The sequence below is a fragment of the Chaetura pelagica genome, unplaced genomic scaffold, assembly GCF_000747805.2.
Source record: "Chaetura pelagica isolate M959 unplaced genomic scaffold, ChaPel_1.0 scaffold71, whole genome shotgun sequence".
In the NCBI taxonomy this organism is placed as follows: Eukaryota; Metazoa; Chordata; class Aves; order Apodiformes; family Apodidae; genus Chaetura; species Chaetura pelagica.
The window spans coordinates 222656-229516 of NW_009952435.1; positions in this window are offsets into that span (position 1 = coordinate 222656).

The following is a 6861-nucleotide window of genomic DNA, read 5'->3' on the forward strand; positions in this document are numbered from 1 at the left end:
AGGTCCCTTCCAACCCCTAGGATTCTGTGATTCTGTATATAATTGCATATATTTTCTTTCATCATTAGGGTTTAATTAAAGCTGTGTAGTTTAGTTTTCAATCCAGCAAAGTGTCTCTCTCATTCTCTCTCCTTCCCTACCTGGGCAGAAGGGGGAGGGGATCAAGAGCACTGTTGTCGATCCTGAGTCAAACTGTGACACCTGCACACCAACCTTACAAGTTATCATCAAGCTTCCTCTTTCAAATGCATTACAAATTTAATTGTAAGTGATAATCTGAAACTCAGCTCCTGGATCTCTGTCCAGATCAAAGATGACTATCCTCCACTGCTGCAAAGCCTCAATATACAACTCAAACAATAGCAAAATACTCATTTTTTGCACAATCCAAACAGTAAAAATACAAAACTAAATTTATTAGGCCAGCTGGCATGTGTCTTGTGTTTGTCTTACTATCTTTGTCTTACTATCTATCTTACGGAAATCTGTATGTACCCTTTTTTGCAGCCTGACTCACAGTAAGTCAACCAGTTTGGTTTTAATTAAGCTCTCTTCAGGATGAACTTGCCCAGATGTACTGAATTGCAGAAGTTCATACCATGCTTTGAATATTTTCTTGTAAGAGATTAATCTGGCTTTGGCCCAAAACACAGCAGAAACACTAAACGAATGTAGTCACAAAGCAGCGCTTAAGAAGCTGCTGAAAATCTTCTAGTGAAAAAATACTGTTGAACTTCAACATAAAGTTTTATTAGGAAAAAATGTGATAATTTTTAATGTGAACATCAGGGAAAAGGACATGGCTCTACTGATAAGACTGCAGCAATGATCCATGAAATTCCCTCTCCCAATGCACCCCTTCCCAATTTGTGTGAGATTGAACACTTCAGAAAGCATGTCAAGAAAAAAAACACAGACCACAGACCATTGCACTACACTATAGATAGCAGAGGCATCAAAGACCACGTCAAACTCCCTAATGAGCAAGCTTTGAGCAACCTCTACAGGACTCCCCCTTCATTTGCAGGTTTCCTTAGGGAATGTGTTTTCATTGTCTGAAGCTCATCAGAAGCCTTCTATCTGGGGGGAAACAACTGGTGCCATCAGTCAAGCTGAAGACACACTTGCAAAGGTCACTTGCAAGTGAGATTCTCTTTGGCTCTGTGCTCTAACCCATCAGGTTCCCTCCAAAAGGCAGCACACTCATCTTGTCTATCAACCTCTCCTGCACCCCTTGTTCTGCGGCTCTGTGCTCTAACCCATCAGGGTCCCTCCAAAAGGCAGCACACTCGTCTATCAACCTCTCCTGCACCCCTTGTTCTGCACCATATGCCGACTTCCCGGGTGTGCACTTTGTCCCATCATCCAAGCCATTAATGAAGATGTTAAACAGGATTTGATCCAGTATTGTCCCCCAGGACACACCACTAGTGACTGGCACCCAGCGGAGCTAATCACAACCACTGTGCAACAGCAGTTCAGCCAGTTTTCAATCTACCTCATTGAAAGCCTCAATACAACTGAGATAAAATTACATCCACTGCTATTCCCAGTCTTTTTATTTTAGAAGGCTACCACATTGGTCAGACATTATTTCCTCATTATCCACGGTGACTAATCCAGGTTACCAATTTGCCCTTAGAAATGGTTTCCTGAAGGATTTGCTCCATCACCTTCCTAGGGATCAAGGTGAAGATGACTCAGATCTTTCTGGTCCATCTTGGAGATAGGAGTGACATTTGCTTTCCTCTAGCCCTCAGGGACCTCTTCCAGTCATCATGACCTTACAAAGGTAATATAGAGTGGACTCAATCTACCTGTCAAATGCATGGAAACACTCGATAAAACCTATTTACAAACTACACAGATTGTCTCATTCCCCCATGTTTTGACAGCAATGTCAGTTGAGAATATGCAACTCTGTAAAAGCCTTTACAGTTAGCGACATCAGTATGAACTATATCAGATTCTTCATGTGTTTGAAAGCCTCTAGCATGCTGTAGGCACTATAAGAAACAATGAATGAGGGAAATAAACATTTCTATCACATCTGTACAGCAGTTTACAGATTGATGCCCTCCTTTTTATTTACCATTTGTTGTGCACTCATAAGGGTCTTTCTGCAAAATGAAAAAGTAAGGAAAATCCCATATTCTTCCAATAGCACTGAATTAATAGAGGAAACTACCTGGCAGCTATTTTTTACTTCTAAGTGTTTATCTTCTATTTTCTGAATAAAGGTCTGCATATATTTTAATAGTAAAATACACCTGTGCAAACTGAAGGACACGGTTATCCAGACAGAAATTACAAGGCCAGGACAAAAACCAAGCAGAGATCTTGGCAATGCATAGATATAGAAATATATATTTGTATTTATATATATACATGTGTGCGTATGAAGAAAACAGGGATGTTTTACAAAGCCCATTAAAAAAGGAAAAACAAATAAACTACAAACTCTGAAAGACTTACTATCGCAATTTCCTGTGAGTTCTGAATTGAATTTTGCAGGGTTTTACAAACATGAAAAATGTTTTCATTCATCTTAAAATGCAATACTCTTTGTGCAAAGCTGTAAGTGCCTTAACAAACTCTCCTGTTGATAAGAAATAGAGCCATTTCTATTTAGGAATTAGCTTTTTATTTGAGAATTTTACAAAAATACCTTTTTAAAAAATAGCAGTTTGTTCTGCTTCTCATAGGCATAGATATTTTAATAACCAACATGTGTTAAATACTTGGACATCCAATCATTTATTTAAAAACATTACAGGATCCCTTTCTTTCCCTTCTGTCTCTGTTTGCTCCAGCTGTTAGGAAAGGAAAACCTAAAAATTTACTACCAACAAGCTGTGCCACTGGGTTTCCATTGGCATCAATGCCAACCTCCTGCCACAGGATTTTTAGGAACTGTAACATGAGAAAGGAAAAGACATTCTGTTGTCTTCCAAGAGCCACTAGCTGTTTATCTGCCTATGGTTCTGGCAGCTCCTATACTGCTCTTTTCTCATCTTTGCAGAAAACAAAAATGAGTGCTGGTGACATAGTGGCTTATTCCAAAGGAATTTGCCCCCATCAAAAGAGTGAAGTTATCATCTCAGTCACAAGAAGGAGCAGTCTGTAAGAACCGCAAGCAGAGAGGTGGCATTTAACTGGAAGACAGAACAGTTTATACAAACACAAGGAAAGAGAGATATGTACACACTAGTGCCTGTTTCACCATCTGGTCCTGCCCACAAATGCTGAGCAGTCAAAGCCCCACAAATTCTGTTTTGGTTTGGTGATATCGATAAATCGAGGGCCATCGACACCGTTTTCTCACAACACCTGAAAAACAATTAAAAATGCCATTGTCTCACCATTGAGGAGAAAGTACTGGAAACAGCTCTGCTCGTCCTTTAGCAACTCACAATAAAGTACATTAAAAAAAAAAAAAAGTTAAGGAAAATCCAACTCATCATCAAAGCAATAGAGTTAAAAGCAGATTAGAAATTAATATCCCTGACTGATGGTGCCTTACAAAACCGCTGCTTTCAAACCAACTACGGAACTATTTTTTTTTTAATAACCACAATAGGTTTTGAGTGCTTTGTCAACATGACAAACCTTTTGCACCAGAAGTGGAGAATGTATCCAAACACCAATGAAAGCGAATGTAATTCGCAGCGGTGCTGAATCAATTTTTCAAGACTATAATTCACATTTGTATAAAACACCCACATTTTCAATATGAAACATATTTGAATACAGTTTTGAGACTAAACAAATTGACATACTGCTTTTGCTATCATTTACAAAGAGTTTTTATTTTTTTATGATAGGCAAATATTAATACTGTACAGCTTTTTATATTTATGCATTTTCTTCAACTGGAGAGTAGACTCTCCAGATTCATTTAAAAAGTCTATAGTTCTTATATTAAACCATTGTATCAACTAGCTCAATTTTCAGATCCAAACTGATTGCTTGTACCATTCTGCCATTGTAGATTCATCTCTCAATTCATCATAAATGACCAAGGCTTGTAGACCATGACTTCTAGCAATGTAATGTTCTTCCCATAATCACCAGCAGGCATCCAATGATTCTCTCATTTTTATTCCTTCGCAACACCCAAAAAAAAACAGAATAGAAAATAATGCTGAAAATATATTGTTACTTATTATATAAACACTGTCTATGTTTGAAATTGGACAAGGTGGCCAGAAGCTCATGGGAGGTGTTTATCCTCCTCTACTTTGCTCTCCTGAGACCCCACCTGGAGTAGAGTGTTCAGTTCTGCAGTGCCCAGGACATGAAGGACATGGAGATGTTGGAGCAAGTGCAGAGGAGAGCAACAAAGATGATCATAGGGCTGAAGCACCTCTCCTATGAAGACAGGCTGAGACAGTCGGGGTTGTTCAGCTTGGAGAAGGCTCTTGAGAGACCTTATAGCAGGCTTCCAGTAATTGTAGGGGACCTACAAGAAAGCTGGGGCCCCACTGAACTTCTGCTTAGTCCTATACATGTGCAGGCATTTGTGAGACTGGGAGAGGCAGGCAGACAGGTGTTTTCTCTGTTTTAAATTCTTTTTCTACCCTACTTACAAAGTTGGGCAAAATAATACCTACAAAGGCCAAGTAAATTCTACCAAAACCCACAGTATTTGGAAAACTCCTCAGCGATCTAAGTTTCCTTTTAACAAAACAACTCATTATGGGTACAACACTGTCAGATTAATCTCTAAACCATGGTTGCTGATAACTTGGAATGATGAGAGACAGAAAAAAGCTATTAGCATATTCTCAAATAACTTACAAATGCTGTGCCTTGCAGCAGAGCCCCTGCCTCATTCCACAAGCTTATTTTATTCTTAGACTTAACCTATTTGGACTCCTACTTCTAACAAACCTTTCCTCCATCCTTGTGTCATTCAACACTTAAGGTGTCATTCAGCAGCCAAGTTCAGTCCCTACATGGACACACTGGTCAAGTTCTGTTGTGATTTTGCCATATCTCTCCTCTGGTCTTCTCAGAAGAAACTTCTCAAGATGCTCAGTATCTTCATTGACTGCTAACAAGGCATATTCAACCTATTTCTGCCAATATTCTACATTTCCTGAGAAGCTGGCAGAGAAAGCAGAAGGAGAGGAAACAGAGGTGCAAGAAACATGGAAATAACTACTTTTGCTCCCAGGTGCAGTAAAATCTGGTTGAATTTAGAAAGCAAACTGAAAAAAAATGGCACAAGTTTAGTAATTTGAAAAATAAACCCTCTTTTGAAACTGTCACTGAGAAGAGAAATTGTGACATCTACACGATTTCGCAAACTCAGAATATAATTCAAAAACTGATGAGAAAATAAGTCATAAGGAATGTTTCCCCATTAATGCTTTTCTGAAACAGCTCTAATGTAATAACCAGCCCTTGTCCATACAGTCCATAAAGAGTGTAAGTCTTTCATTTACAAGAGCACACAACTGTGACTACTTCTTTTAGTGATAAAGGAATTCTGTAACCAATTCCGGAACTAAGACAAAAAATACATATATGAGATCTGTCTAATAAAAGAAAACTAAGAGATGATAAAAAAATCCCCTGCCTAACTATAGGAGGTACAATAAAATCCACTCCATTTTTCTAAAAGACACCCTGAGAAGTAATAAATCAGCAGTATCTGATTATAGAGAGGCACAACTTAATTGAGAAAAACATTCTTACTGCAAGCCTTCTCCATCTCCATGATGCCCCTTATCATCCAACTGCCTTCCTCACTGCCTTCCTCACTGCCTTTCCTGCTCAGTGTCATGTGAACACAAAAATACTTCAAATGACAAATGGTGGTGTTTGTTAGGCTTATTTTAGTTTGTTTGAACTTAGGGCTTTGCCCCATGCAGTTATAAGTTTAAGATTAAACTGCAACTATTTTCTTATTCTAGGAGACATAAGAAAGCTCATGTGTTTCATCACTACAGTACTAAAAAATTCAAGTGTTTTAGTTTTGTAGAAAACTGGTAACAGGAGAGGGAAAGGGCCTGGATAACAATTCTAAGTCAGACTTTCTGTCAAATGCAATGCACACCATGCGAAAAGAACACTCAACTATTAATGTAGGAAACAGTGCCACACTATTACCTGTACTATTACTAAAATGGTTATTGCAACTTCTGCATTGGGATATGTAAACAACACAAAACCAAGTACCTTTAAGAGATCTGGGAAAAGCTGCAACCTGTAGCCTGAAAAACATTATTTTCTCTGTAATCTCCAAGAAACTGGCACTGAAAATCATAAACTCTATCTGAGAACACACAATATAGTAAGGTGCTATTTCCAAATTTTCCAAACAAACTCCAGTTAACAGAAAGTAGTTACTGACTTATCTTTACTATTTAAATACTTGTAGCTTATTCTTTTATTAATAATTTTCAAAAACATGTAAAGGTGATTGACTGATGCAAACTGTTTATATCACCTAAATTATTTCGATTAAAGTTTAAAATTGGAGTACTTTTTAAAAAATGCAATGTTTACATTACTCTAAGCCATCTCTCCCAATGAAGCTTTTTTGGTAGAGATTACTTGACAGTGATTGATATAACTGCTCTGCTGAAGAACTTCTGCACAAACTTTCAGTTTATCTCTTCCAAGGATATTTAAGTAATCATTACACAGGTTATATCAGAACCTTAGTTCCAAGCATTTCTTCTTTAAAACATTTTATTCCAACTGATCATCATATTTTTTTACATATTTCTTTTTCATTTACCTACCAATTAAATAATAATCACTAGACAACCACAAGACTTGGAATAAGTCATGTGGTTCTGATTATGTGTAAGGCAAAATGAAAACATGAATTCTCATCAGGAAATAAAA